The sequence below is a fragment of the Meleagris gallopavo genome, chromosome 4 (genome assembly GCF_905368555.1).
Source record: "Meleagris gallopavo chromosome 4, MGAL_WU_HG_1.1, whole genome shotgun sequence".
NCBI lineage: Eukaryota > Metazoa > Chordata > Aves > Galliformes > Phasianidae > Meleagris > Meleagris gallopavo.
Window position 1 is genome coordinate 29,662,021 of NC_139407.1, and position 20,170 is coordinate 29,682,190.

The 20,170-nt window shown below is 43.7% G+C and overlaps 1 protein-coding gene across 9 annotated transcripts in view; it reads right to left on the reverse strand.

Annotated features, from left to right (window-relative positions):
* The window catches only part of SHROOM3 (shroom family member 3), a 134,223-nt gene that overhangs the window by 37,558 nt on the left and 76,495 nt on the right, over positions 1–20,170 (reverse strand). Inside the window, exon 1 of one of the 9 annotated variants that reach the window (XM_085222664.1) lies at positions 8,395–8,518. The exons of the other annotated variants lie outside the window; for them this stretch is intronic. The gene's annotated coding sequence lies outside the window, so the exon portion shown is untranslated. Of the gene's footprint in view, positions 1–8,394; positions 8,519–20,170 lie in introns of those variants that run through there. 9 annotated transcript variants of the gene reach the window in all.

Sequence of the window (20,170 nt, forward strand, 5' to 3'; positions counted from 1 at the left end):
ATGCTAGAATAGTAGCTGAGATGTTCTTTGAAAAAATTTTGGTGACTATCTGGGCATCTGTTCTGACAGGGCAGAAGAAAGCCCATATCCGTGTTTGTCACAGGTGTGGTGGACATCCAGCATCAGGCACCAACTCTGGTCTGCTGCTGAGTTTTTCTCTCAGCTATCTAACCTTACTGCTTTGCAGTGTTTTCTGCTACGTTAGATTTTAATTGCAGTAACATGAGGGATGGAGTGCATTTTACAGAGCTAAATCACATTCAAGGGTGTAGCAATATCTAATCTCCACAATAAGAACTACTTCTTATGAACAACTTCTTCATCCCACTCACCCAAGTCTTCCCGAACAAATTACCAAATCCCTTACTCAACAAGACGTGCATTCACTTCTGCAGGATTCTAGTTTAGAATCTTGAGTGATAAATGAGCAGGGATTGAGTAAGCAGATGAGCATCTTCTTGTAGAGCAGGCCAGCTGCTCTACAAAACGCAGAATCTCTGCAGGACCTGCAGCTTCACTCTGCACAGAATTCAGAGGGCTGTAGCTCTGAGGGACTGCAGTACAGAAATGCAAACAAACAAACAAAAAAAAGGAACAGATATTACACAAACCAGCTATGCTGGATACTTGTCCAGCCACACGAGACAAGAAATACTGTTGGTTCATCACATCTTCTCTGCACCAAATTAAATGGACAGGTCCAGTGGAAAACCAATGGCCTGGGGAGGGCACAAAATCAGCCTGGTAGCAGCAGAAGAGACTTGAGGTTTTCAGGTACATACAGAGCCTACAGAGTAAGCACCAAGAGAACAAAATCATGCTGGATATAGCTGACTTACCATCTGACTGATCATCTCCCTACATTTTTATTTTTAATGATACAATGAGTTTACTGTGATTACTGTCCTCCTGCAGCAGGGATACCACAGCTTTTTAATAACTTCATCTATAAACACAGCTGCAAACTAATGCAGGCAGCCTATGCACTGTGAAACTAATGGAAGAGAAGCCATTTGAGTTACCTTTGATTTGGTGATGTTCTGGCATGTTTTTGTTTGTTTCTGTATTTTTTAAGAGTGCTTAAGGTAAGAAACAGAAACACTGTCTGCTAAGCTAATAAATAAATATTAGTTTCTCACTGAAATTATGTTTAGCATCTACCTGTCCTTTAAAGGCCTGGAGAAGGACAAGGACTGCAACCACGACAAGACACACTGCATGAGAGGAACTCCTGGGCTCTCTCGCACACCACTGTGCCCCAGTGCATCCCTCTGTGCTTGCACAAGCCACGCCAGAAGAGGAACCAGCACCTGTGGCTCCTGGAACAGAAGTGAGGACTGATCACCTGCTCTGTTCCCTAAAGCCAGCCTGGAGCTGGAGTGCAGGGAAGGCCACCATACTGCATGTTCTTGCTCTGGCAGCGAGGGGCTTGCTGGGGAGATGTGCACAAAGCAATTGCTTTTAAAAAGGAGAGTGACAGGGAGGTAAAAAATAGAAGGGCCTGTAAGCAACCGTGAAGCAATTATTCCAGTTTCAGCAGGCTGGGGAAATGTAACAGTACGAAAGGCGAGTGGGCTCCAGGCTGATAGCACTGAACAGAGCGGGACGAGAAGCTAACCTAAACGAGCTCAGAGTCTTCCCCAGAGATCCTGTCCAATGGAGCAAACGACCTCCAGGAGCACTTGGAAAAATTATATTATAGATCACCATAAGGCTGTGTTTTCCAGAAAGATAGCAAGCCCTGCTAGGCTTTCAGGGACACTAAGTCCCTGCTTAAAGTCACTACTCTGTAGATAAACAATTTTTCACAGCCCCGAAAACTCCACTTACTCTAGATGGCTATGGGACGTTACTGGGACTTTCCTCACAAGTCCCTTAAGGTGCATTTTAAAAAACCCACCCACAACCACTGTGTTTAAAACAGTATGAAATGCTTTTCCTTAAAGCAACTCCAAATGCATTAACAAAGCACTGGGGAGGATGGCCACCCACTCAGCTCCTACTGGCAGACTGACCTGAGGTCTTCAGGCCACCAACCGCCATCAGATGCACCACTCTACAGCTAAATAGAAGGCCATTTACAAGCCCTATTCAACAACACGCATCCAAATTGTTATTTCCAGTGTGAACATCAGCACTCTCCCAAAGGAAGCCACATCTTTGCTGGAGGCATATGGCGAGCTGTAGTCTCAGTCTGGACATCACTGCTTTGCACATCATTAGGAAAAAGGAGAGCAATGTACATATCTAATCTCATCCTCCCCTCATATGTAGGACATGCTGTGACCATCCTCATTTAAGAAAAAAGAAATCCTTCCAAAATTAAGTCTGGGTGGAGCCAGTCTGAAATGGAGTGTCACTTGAGTTAGAAGTGCCAAACTCTTTCACAGAGTGAAAAGCAAAACCGAATCCTATTAAGCAGCCATCAGTGTCAATACTTATTCCTCACAAGTCAGGGACAAGTAGCCTAATAAATGGTGTCAGACAGAACCTGGTGAAATGGAAGAGGAAGGTTATAGGCTTGGGGAAAGGGCATGACACATTAATCAGCATCACCCCTGCAAAACCCTTGACAGAAACAAGGTAGTAACCTCATTAGCCACTTAGAAACTAAGCTCCTTTTGTATTTCGTGCAGTGATAGCCCTCAGGTCCTAGCCTGAAGATTTTCCATCCTTCACAACAAAGCTATCAGGCCCCATAAAATGTTTGTTTTTCAGTCTACCTCTCAACACACACCTTTCTGATGCAAAGACACTTTGCTGGCTTTACTGCTCTCTCCTCCTTTGCCAGGTCTGGACTCCAGCACATCAAGCAAACTGGGTCAAAGTTATCTTCTAGGGAAGACACAGAAATAAAAAACAAACTAGAAGACAAACCTCTCACCTGCAACTTCATATATTGCAGTTTCTAATCCCCATGGATGACTCCAGCCCACGGATGGTATACCATCATGTCAGCTACGTTAGCAGTACCACATGTGCAGCCACAAACTAGAGAAGGAAACTACATCTCTGTGTGATGCCTGAAGATGCCTGTATCAGAGCCTAAAAGCAGACCCAGCCTTCCTCTGCTTCACTCTCACAAAAAGGAGCTCACATTGTGCAAAACACAATGCAGTGCCAGATCTTTTGAGTGCTGTAGCTCAGCGAAGCAAACCAAATTCATTCTTGCCCTTCACTTGAGAAATGTAAGACACAGGCAAGACTCTGGTTTTGTAAATACGCTGTTCCTAGGTATTTTCTTGCTTTTCTTTAATGCTTGCTACCATACCTCTCATCCTCTGTATGTGGGATTTGATAACCTGCCTGAAACAGCCAGGAACATACTCTTAACATACTTGAGCACAAAACATTGGGAAATCCACTTACGAAGATGTTGTGAGCTGGATGGTTTCTTTCTCCCTGCCTCACTGGGACAACACCATGAAGATAGATGCACTCCAGGCTGGATCTTTTCATAAGAGCTGTAAAATATCTTTTAGCGTGATGCCTTACAGCACAGATTTGATTCCATCTTTCCAGGGAAACGTAAGCTGTCACAGCACAACTGGGATGCAGCCACATTGCACAGTGGCCCTCTCCCCATTATAACTCTACTGTGCACTGGCCATCGGTTATCATCACGTACTTTACTTGAATTAGCCTGAAATGGAGTCTGTCTCCAGTCTGGAGCCTGTTTGTAACTGCAAAGGAATCTGTGCCCTCCGTAGCACACAAGACAGGATCAGGTCACTGCTGGAGAGCACTTGGCCCAGCTATTTTTATTGTCTGTCTGAATACTTTTCTTTGACGCCTGCTTCAAGTTGCTGAAAGAATAGTAAAGATAGATTTTTTTTAAAAAAGGGATAGACTGATAATCCATAGGAACAGCATCCTTTTAACTTCTGGACATTTCTCAAATCTTTGCCCCTGTTGCCAGGTTGCTGAATGCATTCTGAAGTCACAACATGATGAAATCTAATCAGGGTGAAGTAGGCTGGTTTCATTTGCATCAGATTCCTCTTTCAAAGGCATACATTTGCCCTTCTGATCCTCCTCCTTACCACTAGAACAGAGCTAATGCAGCAGCTCCTGCTACATCAAAAACCCCCACAACCCTCTTCTCATTAAGAACAACTGATGATTGAAATTCTTTGTGTTTCTCTCAACCCAAAGGACAGTGTTGCTAATTCAAGCACTGGTCCAGTGAGAGTATAAAGGATGAGAGAAGTGGCTCTCATTTGAATACAGGCAAGCATGCATCACATCACGGTTAGCCAAGCTTTTCACTTGAGTTAAACTTGGTAACAATCCCCTAAATCATGGCTTTCAAACAGGCACAATGTCTTCTCATGTGTCTCTTCTTTCTGCTTGGGTATCACCCGGCTTCAGATATTTATATTCTCCTGCCACTTTGGGTTCTTTGGACAGAATCGCTTATTTTCAATACAGCACTTGCCAAGAGAAAGGAAATGACTGCAAAGACAGGCATGCAAGTAGTTCATTTGCATCCCTCTGAGTCTCCTTCACATCCCTATCGCATCCACAAGAGAGGGGAGATGGGGGTAAAAGAGGAATATTAGGTAACTGAGGAAGGGGCAGAGCAGTGGCGATTGCCACTGTCAGAAGGGAGGGATGGTGCTATCCTGGAGGATGTCAAATAGGAAGGCTGAGATAGTGGGAGTCTGTGACACACTGCTTTTGGAGCAGTGTGAGGCCTGACCTAAGGCTGGTACAAGAATTAGGGAAACACTGTCATTGTGTCTGCCCTGATTTACAGGAGTTTGGCTGAGCTCCAGGTTATTATTCATTTGCAGCAATATGCTTTCACCCGGCTGTGCAGTGTGCTTGTACGCCTGGTCATATAAAGGTAGGCTTTGTGTGGGGAGGCTCAAGATGCCTAACTGCACTCTTACAGGAATCTGGAGCACAAATAAGCTTCCACTTGGAGACTTTCATGAATAAGCATTTGTAATGGGCAATTAGCACTTAATTTCAAATGTCTGACCTGTCATAGATTTGGGGCTAGGTCTGTAGCCAGCAGAAATTGTCCTCATTCCATTTCCATGTTGCTAACAGGTTTCCTTCCCAGTGTCTCAAGTACTGATAGCAGAGGGAGTGCTCCAACTCACTCCACCACTTGCTGGGCAGAAGAACGCAAAACACGACTGAGGGTTGCAGCTACAATACTCATGCCTGAGTGGGTGCTGTTGGTGTCACTGCGTGGGCAGGGTGAGCTGAGCGGACAGGAAAAAGGAGGCTGGGTGTAGGCAGGGGAGCATGCAGACAGCACTCTTAAAAAGGAATTATTACAGCAGGGAATGAGAAAGCGGGACCTTTTGATCTCTGGGCAGGAGAAACAGAGGAGAAAATTGGAGTGAAGGCAAACGGGCAGAGGAGGTCTGTGGGTCACATTCCTCCCAGGTGCACAAAGAAAGATGTTTGCTGGTAATGTTACCCATTTTAAAGATCACTCCAAGCAAGTGATTGAACATCTCTGCCTCTCATTGCAAGGCATCCACCAGTCGAGCTAATTCAAAGAGCACTACTTACAGAAACATGCAACAGCTGCACAGAGTATGCAAGCAGGAAATCTTCTGCTGGGATGCCTCACCATTTTCTCTGGAGAAAGTGATCAATGGGACTCTGCAGCCCCAAGGAGACAGCCAAGTGCCATGGTTCTAGCAGTGTGCACACAACTGAAGAAAAATGAAGGTAGAGAGCAAAGCCCATCAAGGCACACTCTGACCCTACACCCCCTCCCTTGCCTCAGAAAGGTTCTGCAAATCCCACATGAGCCGCTCACGTGTGAAGCAGACAGCCCTTTGTCAGCATCAGACCTTTCAGTCCCCCTGCTGCCCAGCTCTGCACTCACACTGCCCTTGGCCACCACCAGCTGTGCTGGCTTCAGCGCGGTTACACAGCCCAGGGGCTGGACTCAGTTCTCTCACAAGCCACACTAAGCTGGGTGAGAGAGACATGCACTGGTCAATCCCAAGCAGGTGGCTGTCATTGTATTGCAACATATCTGGCACCTACCGGATCATTTTTCCAGGAATGCCCACGAGCCTTTCACAGGTACCCCGGATTTTTTAGAGGCAGAAATCTGTATTTTGCAGAGGGAAGACATGAGATGTGCCCTTCATTTGAGTATGCCAGAACAGGGAAAGGATTCCATTCTCTAAGCACTTTTCATAAGAGAGAGGTACTGGTTTCACCTCACCTCCCATTAAGTGATCATAAAATGCCACACACATAGCTTTATTTCAGTTCATAAGTAACTTATTTTGTCTTAGCTTAAAATGATTCCTGTCAGTCTTACATGAACAAATACATTCTACTGTAAAGACATAACAGAATTGATACAGTGCCTTTTGCACCAGTGGATGTATACATAGCAGGAGACAATCTGTTCAGCGCTGCTACCACTTACATTGCCATCTCTCCTTCTACCTGCTAACTCCCAATACAACCACAGTGCTTAATGTTTAACGTGATACACTAATCAAAGACCCTGTGCTGAATCTGAACTGGAGACATGAAAGAAAGAAGGTAGGTGACATTACAGAATAGATCTTAATGATGAAACCCACTGTCTGAAGTGGTACCTCCACAGCACACATTCTTTCCATCTGTGAAAAATAATTTCCCCTAGAAAACCTGGCATGCTGTTGCATATCTGGGCACAGCCTCCATCTGTGATGACTTGGAGCAGGAGACATCAAAAACCACTTTTTTTCCAGAAGGAGGCACGACTACTTGCTACCACCTCTCCAACACAATTTTGCTCTATGTGTGTCACCTGTTTAGCCCATGCGGTGTATGTCACCTATTTAGGTTCACTTCATTAGGCGCCAAATGGGCTCACAATAATTTCCTTCATAAAATGATTCCAAACAGTTTTATTGAGATTTGAAAGAGTTTAAGTGTACTTTGCATCCTGGCCAGCAACTCTGAGAGATACCAAGTAGTAAACAGCTTCCCAGAAGTTACCCGGCAATGAAGCAAAGTCCTTTTTGTGGATGTAATCATAAAAGCTCCTGTATATTTGTCCCCTGTGATTAAAAAAACACAAAACAAGACCAAAAAAAAAAAAAAAAAAAAAAAAAAAAAAAACCCACCAACAAAAAAAACACTGATAGCACAAGCATTATGTGCTTATGATAGCACCAGGTACTCACCCAAAGGCAGATAACAGGCAGCCAGGCCAAGTGGGAATTAACTACAAGTGATCACAGCAAGCTCCTAGTGCTGACAAAAGGAAATCTTCAATACAACTTCCAGCCATATCGCCCTGGAACGATGACCACAGCTTTCCTTCCAAATAAAACGGGTGTGGGTCAAACCTACATCCATGCTGGTGAGCAGAGCTCTGAGTAATGACAGCCTCATCCAGGAGGTGCCCAGAGCTCACCTTGTGTCTCTCCAGTATCAGTGACGCTATTTCAATTTTGTGTTATATGACAGTTCTTTCTAAAAGGCATGGACCATAGTCTTGCCAACCTGTACACAATCCTGCATTATCACTGGATCAGTGCACTGCAGAGCAGTGGTGGTGGTGTCCTAGCTAGGATTCCTCATTGGCCTTACAAGGCAAAAGCCATTCTGCTTATATAAAGCCATGTACACACCTTTTTGGATGATACTTGGTCTTTCTTCCAAGTACCAGCTTGGAAAACTGTACTTTTGCTTTTGTGCAATTCAACAGAAAAGTGACTTTCCACCACTCATTTGGAGCAGCCCTAGGTGGCATGCTATCCTGTGCTCATCCTCTGTGTTGCAGAGCAGACTATGTATGGACCAGTGTGACAACTGCCTTGCATAGCAAGCAGGACCACACTTCTGACAGAGCTAGGCTCAAACTCAACTATTTCTGTACCTTATCCAGCAGGAACCAGGCTGAATGTGAGCCCTCCAGTGCTTATTCTGAAAAGAAACATCTTTCCATACAAATGAGAAAATAGGATATAGCAAAGAGTTATTTCCCTATCAGATGATTCTGGTGCCACTAGTATCAAATGAAGCATTTTGCAAAGAGAAAGAGTGAGGGGAGGGACTCAAAGGGTTGTTCTCAACATTTTTTGCACAGTTTTGGTTTCCTGTTTGTTGTCTGCTTCTGAAGTCAGTTAAATCCTATTTAAGCACACGTGTGGAGGTTATAAAAGCTCCCTCTCCACAAACTGTAATCACTGGTATAGTGGATTTTCCCCTGTCCCACTTATGTTTTCACTACCTTTGATAATTTCTGTATTTTGATTTAAAAGAAAAAAATGAAGAAATTATAGCTGGACCCTCCAGCTCTCAGATGGTTTTCCTATGTGTTTGTCTGAGCTATTTCAAGGTGAATTAGAAGCTAAGCAAAATACAGCAAAGACACATAAGAGTAACAACAATCACAGGGAAGACCTCGCCCACCTCCATGCCTCTTCTCGCTCAGTAACAGCGCAAATCAGATTCAGAAGCTGGCAGGCAATTTTGCTTCAGCTCTCACATCCAGCCAACAGCCAATGCATATGCTGCTGTCTTCAGCCCTGGAGCCTGTCAGCTGGGTCTGGACCAGCGGTGGATAACCTAAGAAAAAATATGCGTATGCACCACCTTGACATGCATTTGCTGTGTTTGTCTTTGGCAGTAGATGAAGACACCCAGAGGCATTTGCACCATTCTTGCAAATAATTGTTGGGAACCAGTGGCAAGAGGCATCGCAACCGGAACTCTGGATGGCAAAGGGAGAGTCAAACCATGACCACGATGATTTCAGGGTCAGGTTGCAGAAACCCACTTCAAATGCCATCATCTTGTTCACTGTCACCAGCCGCTTTGAAATCTACCATTTTGGCCAGCTGACCACACAACATTAGCTGTGTAACTTGTCAAATACAGACATGGAGCTCTTCTGAGGGTCACGGAAGCTTTCAAGCCACTAGCTGCTTCAGTTCATGTTCCTGATGGATCTTGGTAACAGAGATGGAAGAATAAACATAGCAAGTTTCCTCAAGCTCAGGCCAGAGTGTATTAGCAGGACCAATGTATATATGAGATAAGTGGGTACAACTGCCCCACATCCACCAAGCATTCAAGCACATTTTTCAACTTAATGCCATGAATAACCCCAAGTATCACCCCCACCCTTTTGCTATATATTTCACCAGAGATGACAGAAATAACTGCTGTGGGGAGACAAAGGACTCAGCCTTTGGCTGATTTTTTTTTTCTCTTGCATTCCTCTTGTCACCACTAAAAACAAAAAAAAGCCCTTCAAACCCCCAGATCAACAGCAAAAAAAAAAAAACAAAAAAAACAAGAAAAAGAGAGAGAAAGACTAGTATTAAGAGATTTAAGAGATTTAAAGTTTAATAACAAATTGAAGAAAAACATGCTACCTTAAGAAAGCCCAGGTGTCACAGAGGATGTGAAATCCTACCGCATTTTTAGGATGCTGAATTCACCCTGCTGTTCCCGGGCCCTGTAACTCAGCAAGATCCAGCAACAGGAGGCAGGGCTGCCTGATGCCACATACTGTTATGTGCTCCAAGGGAGCTGAGAAAACTTCCTTCTTCCCATTGCAATAAAGCAGAGATATCTCCTGTGAGGCAGGTGATAATACTGGGAGTGTAGTGGTATTGCAATGGCCGTAAGCCCTGGAGCCCTGTGCTCCCCCTCTTCCCATGTTCCCTGTCTGCCTGTCCTCATGTTTCTGGCAACACAAGCTGCTGGATGAACAGCTAAGCTCCAGCTGCTTCATAGAAAAGGAAAAAAAAAGACTGTATTTACAGGAGGAAAGGACAATGTCCCCAAAAAGAAACAGTCTCATGCTTGCAATTTATGTCGCTGACTTTCTAGGCAGTGCAGATGCCAGGTTACAGTAAATGAGGATCAGTCTATGCGTTTGCTCAGGCTGCTAGTGTGAAACACAAGATCTGTGTTACATTTGCTGGTGAAGGAAGAGAAGGCGTGGGATGGGTAGAGTAATTAGTTTCTGAAATAAGGCATGGATTGCATTTAAAAGGGACAATTTCCTTTAAGGGGCTGTTCTCAGCATTGACCTATCTACATACCATGAAGAGCAAGAGCCAGCAGGGGCTGCAGCCAGGGGCAGTGATCAGAAAGCAGCAAAAGAAGCTCTTCAAGAGTTTCAGATTTTGCCAAAGAATCACCTTTGGATTTTGCAAACCTGAACCAAAAGCCAATACCGTTTGAAGCCAAGCCCATTAAGTGTGGGGAATTTTAGAGAAACATCACAACTTGGCTCAAATCCAATTCAAATGAACTCCTGCAAGGCGAGGAGGAGTTTAGATAAATCTCAGAAATTATTCTCTGTTAGGTCAATGCCATTTTCTCCTGTGTACAAAAGCAATTTTCCTGGAATTTATCCTAGCACTGCATATCTCAGAGTGCATTTAAGATAGGTGAGAAAGTAACTAAGGAAGTGAAGAAGTCCAAACTCTGCAGCATTGAAAAAAATCCTTATTGAATTTTTTTACGGACACTGCTCTCAAATAAAAACAGTGAAAAATAAGTTTAAGATTGAAATTAATCGACTGCAAGAAGTTTGTAAGGAAGTTTTGCTGTTATCTAAAGAGGAATTTAGGAATAAATTGTATTTTCATACATGCTGGCTCAGGAAAGATAATTCTTAATGTTCTGATCCAACCATCCTGTCCTCAGCACCAGAGCTTTCTAGATTACATCCTCAACCTTTTAGTTTTTTAGATGGCAGTGCAGCAGTGACTGTGAGCACTACTCTATGTGGGAGGAGATACTACTGAGACATGAACAACGATAAATACGATAGCATAAAGAAGAAATAGAGGAAAGCTTCCTAAACATATCCAGGAGAGGAAAAGTGGAGAAACAGATGTGTAGCTAACTTTTTCTCAAGCTTCATGGAGAGGTGAAAGGAAGGCAGCCAGGATGGTAGCTTTCTCTTGCTGTGAAAATCTCTCCTTTGGAGTTACTGACAAGCAGATTTAGGGAGAAGAGGAGGCAAAAAGGACGTTTGTATGCCAAAGAATAAAAAGAGGCTGCTTTTAAAGACCTAATTAACAGACTCTGTCCTAAGTTGCTTCAGCTTAGCTGCAACACAAAAGTCTGACAGAGATCCATGGGACCACAACAACCTGCCTAAGAGAGGAAGGCCCCGCAAAGAAAAGGCATCCCTCCAAGAGTCCACCCCCTCCAAATGCATGGGGCTGGGAAGGGGAGGACACCGCAGCTGAAGCCTGTTTTCCTCCTCACTAATAAATTTAGTTTACAGAACCTTTTGTGGGTCCCTATTAAGGTTGTTTGTTGATTAAAGCAGCAAACAGCAAACTTAGCCTTAATTTATGCTTCTTTTAACATTTTGAGTTTGGGGAGGATGCTTTTTGTAGGAGTTAATGAGGCAGAATAGGTTCTTTATGGGGAAGATATTTTCTCACCAAATTAAAACCTGTATTGAAAATAAAATAATGGGATGAAGGTGGCTTTTCTTTCAGAAGTAAATAAAATCTCAGACTAAGAAACTTCTCACGCACTTGGAACTGTCCTTATCGGAGAGATCTGAGAACAGCAGGTTCACAAGATGTTCTCTCTCTCTTTTAATTTTGCCTTCCTCCTTTCAGCAAGACAGCAATAAAGCACTGTTTGCTGAAAACATGCAAACGGCTCTAGTGTGGGGGGGGGCAGAAGCACCGGCAACTCAGCAAATGGAAAACGTCTAGTTCCCTTTTGCTACAGCAGAGCCACGAATGCCCATGAAAGTCCCCATTATAACCACTGGGGTACCCAGGCAGGCAGAGAAATGGGCCACACCGCACACCTGTGCAAATCTTACAGCAGCTCCTAGGAGAATCTCGCGTAGGAGATCATTTTCTACATTAAAGTCTCCCTGTTGCCTCAAGCCTATGGCATTTTGCCTGTTTGGTGTAGCAGGAAAGCAAAACAAAGTATCTGAATGTATGGTACAGAAAGTGAACGTATGACAACAGCAGTCAGCACAGATTGTTACGAATTAACAGAACAATGTCTTTATGGAATGGGACAGGATAGCATCAAACCCTGGTTCCTCTCAGCACTAGGAAAGAAAGCCTTCCTTTTATTCCAGGCTACAAGCGCACTTGAGAGTGATAACCTTGTTTGCCTTCACCGGAAAGGCTGCATAAATGCAGGTCTCACAGACATAAAAACTTGTTGGTGCACTCTGTGCTGTGTATGGTGTTATACATGCAATTGCTCTCTTCAGCTATTCTGTTCTTCAATGAAATGACAATATGCTTTCTACAAAGAAAACCACCTTTTGGCTCATTTTTTTCCAGAAGCCACTTTTTTTTTTTTTTTCTTTCCTAGGCCATCTCTACTTTATAGGTCAGAGTGCACATAAGTCTGCTCTGGAGTACAAAGACAGTTATTTTCCCATCCAGCTTTTAATATCTGCAGAAGGGACAGCCCTAAGCAGCCTACGGTTTCCTTGCAAATGCAGGAGCTTTGCAGCAATGGCAGGAATCCTTAACCTCTCGCTCCTGTAGATAAGGCTGGTGCACCTGTAGCTTGCAGAGAGCTGTGGAAATGCCTGATGCAATCGAGCAACAACCCACCTCAAATTTCAAAGCCGTTGTAGCCACCCAGCCCTGTTCAGAAGGGCATGAATGGGGCTGTTTTCATATCTCTCATGCAAATGTCTGTTAGCACAACAATGTTATCCGTTGTTATCCACAAACAGTAGGATTTTATCTGGAGCTCAGTCTTGGTTCCTGACCACGGAAAATGTATACGAAGTATAGCTGGAGAAACTTGAGCCAATAGACTGCCACTCCCCATGAAACCACATACTGCAGGAATGAGAAAAAGAACTCCACAGGCATCAAGAAGTCAACAGCCAGGGAAATTCCACCATTTGGAAATGGCTGAGGAAGATCAGCTCCCGCAAATCCAAATGCTGTACACTGCTGACCTGCAGAGCAAGGGAGTGACAGGGAGAGAAATCTGCCAGAGAAATGAGTAACAGAACTGAAATAAATAAATAAGTCACTGACAAAACAGCTGCCTGGAATGAGCTATGTGAGATGACAGCATCTCAAACACCCAGCAGAAAGATTTGCAAGCTGTGCAGATATAGAAAGTGGCAATGTGAGAGACATGCTGGTGAAGGAAAGATACTCTAAGGGCTGATGTCACATAAGCTGGCTGGATGACTACATTTCCAGCAGGTTGCAGTTTGGAGGGGCAGGAAATTAAGCTCCTTCATCAGATCCCCTCTTGCTCACTGTACACACAACCACAAAGTGAAGTCTGAAGTTCTCCAGTACACTGAGAATCTCCTGGACACGTTTCCAGGGCTGTCCTTCTGGAAATGATCATCTAAGTCAAGATCCCTCAGGGGGAGTAGACACAAGAACTAATCCAAAGCTGCTGAAATGAATGGAAGAAGTTATGCTCAGTATGTATAGTTCCCCTCAGTTATGTTCCAAGACAGATCCACATCATGGGATCCTTCAATGGGATCCCCCATGGATCTCCTCCCACTGTCCACAGCACTTACAGATTCCTTGCTAATTAAAAGATACAAATTAGACTCAAAATCATACTGCATGCACCAGGATATGTTCATTTTTCCTCTCTCTCTGGTGATGCTGGAAGGGAAAAATCCTGTGCTGACCTTGCTGGCTAAAGTTCCAGCTGTCACGAGGCAGAGGATTGTGGCACATCACTGCAGACACAAACTGCAACAATCGTATTGTGCTATGGGGCAGTGAATGGTGGGGCCACAGGCTTGTAAATCCATTTCTGCTTCTCAAACACAGGTTGTTTGACCCTGACATGACTTTGCAACTGGTGAAAAATTTACAACAGATACTGGTTGTTTGTTGTGGGTTTTTTGTTTTTGTTTTTGTTTTCCCAATGAAACATCTGCAGGAAACATCTACTGACTTACTTGAAAGATTAAAAATAAATTGAATTGGTTTTGGTTTTCTTTGAAATTAGATCAGAATCCTCCAGATCTCTCTAAGCTGAATATTTTTGTTTGTGTACTGAATTACATAATTATTTAACTCCTCCATTCACTTATTTTAAACAACTCTCCTGCTGCCAGTTCCTCCACTGCAGGTCCTGCTCTCTTCCATTTCTCTCTTCTGTGGTGCTTCTAACCTCTTGTCTTCAAGAAATGATATAGCAGTTAAAAGCAACTAGATTTTTAATTTTTGGAATTGAAATGTAACATATTGTAATCAGTGCATAAGCTGAAGTAGCATGAACTCTTTCCTAACTGGGTTAGTTCTTCAAAGAAATCAGAATTTACTAATCCCTGACATGCAAAGGACACATAGAAAGGTGACTGCACCAGCTCTGAGTTGCCACACTTCTGCTTCTAAGATAGCTGCAGTTTAACTTCTACACAAAGGCTGTTTCTCATGAAATGACCATAGCAGTTTTAAACTACATCTTAAAAAGCACCCTAACAGGGATGAAGAGTCAGCACCTGAAAGGAGAATGTAAACATACTGCTGCAGAAGGAGAGAGGCTGTTGTTTTGGACAGCAAGCAGCTGCTATTTACATGAGAAACTGTTGTGCTGGAGGTCTCCAGTCCCACACTCCACCTTGAGTAAATACACGGTGTTTGTACAGTGCTTCTGATAAACTTAATAGGCCAATGGATGTCACTGTTGCTCTGCATAAAACCAAAATGGGAAGCAAAAAAGATAATTAAAATAAAAGGGCTTACAAGAGAGAGTTACTGTTAAAACCCTCTAACCTGGTGTGCTGGTTAGGCTGAGCAGCTTCTTCAGGAGCTTCTTAAGGACACATCTAACATATCATATTGTTAACTGCAGAGATAAGGTCAGGCTAATAGCTGTGTGTAAAAAAGGAAGGCTAACAAAGATGCAGAATGGAAATCAGATACATCCGTGTGCAGACAGATGGGTCTTGCACAGCAGGCAGGTTGTAATTTCTGCTATAGTCCCCATGCCTCCACTCTTGAGAACTGCAGCTAAGTGAGTGGAAACACTGAGAAATCGTCCCAAAGGCAGAAAATCAGGTAAGCTTATTTATTCATATTCTGCATCTTGAAATCTACAATACATACTCCCTTTTAATATTTGTATGGTTGGAAAAGCAAACTTCACAACAGCTTTAGGATTAAATAACAGATATATGGTCACACTTCCCTAAATACCAGCAACTCAGGTGGTCACGATTGTAAGGGGTCCTGTATGATTTCAGCTGCACAAAACCTGGGACATGGTCATCTGGGCTCCAAGCAGCTGTTCAGTTGCTTTGAAAAGTTTCACTCACAGCTGAATGACTCTTGTCTTCAAAGCTTATCTAAAGCTGGATTTTTCCAAGCAGTCACTAGCATCATGGTTCCTCCCATTTTAGCTCTTCATTTGTAACCTCTCAAAAAAAACCTCAGCAGCAAGAAGCATTTGTTGATTAGTTTACTGGGGAGGGAGGCTTCACACTTGTGCAGCATGATGCTAGGAGAAACTAGGTCACCAAGAGGTTATTTTGGTGATTGCCAGAGATGCAGCTGCCCCATTTCTAGGTCAGTGGTCACTTCTACTTTATCAGCTTGAGGAAGATTTAAGGAACAATTGGGAGTTTTTTCTTGCATTCCCACATGCAAGTCAGTAGCCTAACATTAAATGAGGCAGCTCTCAGTTGATTCCTACTGCTTAAATGTGGGGTAATCTACACTGAATTACTGGCAAAGCTCAGAGAAACCAGTGGAGAAGGGCAGAGCCACCTGAGCACAGAATAAAACATGCCCCATCCTCATGCATTTGCTACTGTAATATCTTCAGGAGAAAGCAGCCACTTGGACCACCCCTCTATGACTCCTGGGCCTGGCCAAACTTCTGAAGCTTTAACCTATCTAATACAGCTGTGAGTGCTCTCCCCACAGTTCTGTTTGTTCTGTTTTTGTTTTTGTTTTTTTGAGAGAGACAAATTTTAGCATTCCTGAATTGCATCATAACTGCTCTGGGCTCAGTTTGCTATTTATTATACGCACCATGTCATGCCTACAAGAACACGTTCCAGCTTTAACGTGCCCTCTTGGTTTGTTCTGCCCAAGAGTTGTTCTACTTTGTGTGTTTGTGCTGCTGCCTCACTCACTCCCTTTCCATTGAACACACTGAGAGGCACCTAATTTAAGACCAAGAGAGGAGTGCTGACTTATCACTTTGTAATCTGCAATTAAGCACAGCTTGCACAACTCTGAGGTAAGCATGTGATGACGAGCACCCCACTGCTCCTGTAGCACTTGGCTAGATTCCAGTTCCCTGACCACCAGGCACACAGTTGCCATGAAGTCATCCAAAAATAGACAGAAATTGTGAACAGTATCTGAGAATATGAAGAAAAAAGCAATGAAAGATGCTTTCTTTCCCAACTGTAGTTTCAGACCTAAATCCAAATCTGCCAAAATGTGGGAGCTGAATTCTCAGCTGCCCTCATTGTACACAGACCCTGCCTGTGTTGACAAGGGCTCAAGCCAACTGGAATTTGTTGAAGGAAAAACAGTATTTAAACAACAGTGACGATGAGTGCCTGGGGCTTGCCTGAATTTAATAGGTCTGAGTGCCAAAAGGTACTTGCTAGCCCTCAAAAGTCTTTGAGGGACTGTGTGGTAGGAAGAGCAATCCATTTTCTCTCACACAGTTTCGCAAGTAACCACAATGCAATTCAATCAAACAGAAAAGGGAACCTCAACTAAAAATAATATAGCATTGGGAATGTAGTGTAGCTACTAACCACAGGTGAAAACCTCTAACCTAACAACAGTAGATTCAGATCAGCATATTATCATTACCAGGTCTGTAGGCCAAGTATGCTCTTAAAATAGATCTGACGTGCCACTGACCAACAGTTCAGAACCAGTGAATCACTGGTCTGCTCTCCAGCGATGAACCAGTCTAAGACATTTCCAAGATGCTGATGAAATTTATTTGTCTGTTATCCTATGAGATTTCCTAGGAATGTCTTCTTGCTCTCTCTCACAACAGGATGAACTCTTTTAACTCTCCCATGAATAGGAATCTTGTGGGTTGCCTATTTATAATAAACAGGAACAAGTCATTGGTAATGTCTGTACTGTGCACTGCTGCAAGCTATTGTTTATGCACACTCTGAGGACGCAGAGCCATTCTACAGAATGACGACTGCCTTCTCCACCCTGTTGTTAGTCCTCTGTGAGGCATCTCACCAATTACTTCCTAAGACATCTCACCAATTACTTCTTAAAACAAGAACTGCATGTAAACTATCATACATGTAAAGATACACTTAAATTAACTATATTTTTTTTAATGTTCAAAAACTCCAGACTTAAATTTTAAGTCTCTACTTTTCCTTTTACAATTTAAGAAAGTTTTGCTTCTGCCCTATGAACCATAGAAGTTAATAGGTCTAAAAAGCTTCCCCTGGTGCTTATGAATGCAATGCCATGTATGTATTTCCTCATGATTACACACTGGAACATCATGGATTTCATTACTGCTGAAATTATGGAGAGCAGCATTTGCTCAGCTGCCTCCACACCAATGGATCCCCTCCTGTGAAAAGTGCCAGCTGCAACATGTGTATTACAAGGGTTTATTCCTGCTCCTATTTAGGTCAGCATTACTTTGTGAAGCCTGCTTTAGAGTCACAGAATCATAGAATGACTTGGGTTGGAAGGGATCTCAAAGATCATCCAGTTCCAACTCGCACGCTTTGGGTAGGGCTGCCAACCACTAGATCAGGTGCTACTTCAGGCTACCCAAGGCCCCATCCAGCACGGCCTTGAACACCGACAGGGATGAGGTATTCACAACCTCTCTGGGCAGCCTGTGCCAGCAGAAAGAGACTTTAGAGACTTTCTTCCCACCAGTGCTGACCCAGATGGTGCAACAAGGTCTGGATGCAAACAATTTCCTTCTGTTCCTTACAGGGATCCTTTGGAAGAGCTAGTTCCATGCTTCATGCAGATGTGGAATATCATAGAATCATAGAATGGCATGGGTTGAAAAGGACCTCAAAGAGCACCTACTTTCAACCCCCAACTATGGGCACGGTCATGAACCACTGGACCAGGCTGCCCAGAGCCACATCCAGCCTGGCCTTGAATGCCACCAGGGATGGGGCATCCACAACCTCTCCGGACAGACTGTTGCAGTGCATCACCACCCTCTGAGTAAAAAACTTCTGCCTAATATCTAACCTAAATTCCCCTGTCTCAGTTGAAAACCATTCCCCCTTGTCCTATCACTATCCACTCTTGTAAACAGTCATATCCCCTCCTGTTTATATGTTCCCTTCAAGTACTGGAAGGCCACAATGAAGTCTCCTCGGAGCCTTTTCTTCTCCAACCTAAACAAACCCAGTTCCCTCAACTTTTCTTCACAGGAGAAGTGTCCCAGCCCTCTGATCATCTTTGTGGCCCTCCTCTAGACCTGTTCTAAGAGCGCTGCATCTTTCTTGTGCTGGGGGCCCCGCCCCAGGTCTGGATGTAGTACTCCTGATGGAGCCTCACAAAAGCTGCATAGAGGGGGACAATCACCTTCCTCTCCCTGCTGGCCACCCCTTTCTAATGCAGCCCAGAACACAGTTGGCCTTCTGGGCTGCAAGTGCACACTGCTGGCTCATGTCCAGCTTCTTGTCCCCCAAGTCCTTCTCTGCAGGGCTGCTCTCAAGAAGTTCTTCCCCCGCTCTATATAAATATCTCGGGTTGCCCTGGCCCAAGTGCAACACCATGCACTTGGCCTTGTTGAACCTCATTATGTTCACAGAGGCCCACTTCTCCAGTCTGTCTAGGCCAAGTAGTATTGCATGCTTTGCAGTGAGCACTTAACATTTCTGGGCCATTTCGTGTGCAGGTGTACTGGGATCTATGAGCTTGACAAAGAAAATTGCCCAAGAAAAATAACAAAGATGTGGCTAACACCCCACAAAAAAAAAAGAAAATGAAGAAAATAAAGGCTAAGGCTCAGTTCAATGCAAAGAAACAGATCATCAGCCTCTCAGGAGCATGTGCAGGTCTTGCCACCTTGTGCTGATTTTCTCAGATGTTTTGCAACAATACATTCAGAACCCACTCCCCCCCAGTCTGTTAATCAGGTCCATTGTGTGACAGCTCTGAGAGAGGTAAAGCCCTCTGTTACGGCTGCCCTGGGAGCAACTCAGCATCACAACACCACACTGTGATGCCATGATGTTAGATGCCCTGTGCTATCACGCAATTAAAATTGTGGTTTGTTTGCACTGGAACAGGCCAAGCAGAGGAATTCATGCTCAACACATAAAGTAAATAAAAATGAAATCCTTAAATTTCTAAGTGGAAGAGAATGACTCAATCTAGAGTTGGGAAAAACACCAAAAATCCTAGACTTCTAAATGAAAATACCTGCATCTCACTATGTCTAAGCTGCAGCTCATAATGATTTCCTCAGGACTACCACAGATACTACGTATATCTGGAAACTTCGTCACTTGTATTTTAAAGCTCAAACGCTTGTATCTCAAGAAAAGTAATGTACTTGATTAGTGTTGTCTAAACAGTGGAATGCCTTCAGGAATCTCACAGCGATTCAAGACAATATGACAGTACAGCACTGAAAGTGTGTCCATTTAATATCAGCCATCAAAAATGAGCCCGTGCCTAAATCCACTCTCAAGAAGGAAAGTGTCCACCCTGAAAAATACCACATTTCAATCTGCAGTAAGAGGCTGGCTAGCAGGCAGCCCCTGCGGAAAAGGAAGGTGCCTTGTCATTTTGTAAGGTCAAGAGTGAATTACAAGCTATGTTCTTGCTATAAAGCAAGGCTGCTCTACACCTGGTATCATTAGGTCCTAACTCCTTCTGGCTGGAAACACTCAGCACCACCACGGTCATCGCTGTATCTAGGAAAATGCTAAGCAGATAATTTCTAACACTGAATTCAGAAGACTGCAAAGATGACCTAGTCCTGCTTAGTCTTGAAAACAGAACTCCACAGTTTCTAGAATCTCAATAAACTACTGAACTACATACCCCTGAATAAACACACCACCAGAAAGAGAGCAAATATTGCACACTTCATATGACTGACCAAACACTCCAAACAAGTGAACACAGAACTTGTCTGAAAGACATATTGCCAGCCTGCAATTAACTCCCAATGTACTATGGTGCTAGTCTGATCAACTTGTGCTAGTCTGAACAACTTGTCACCATCTGTAATAATGTATTCA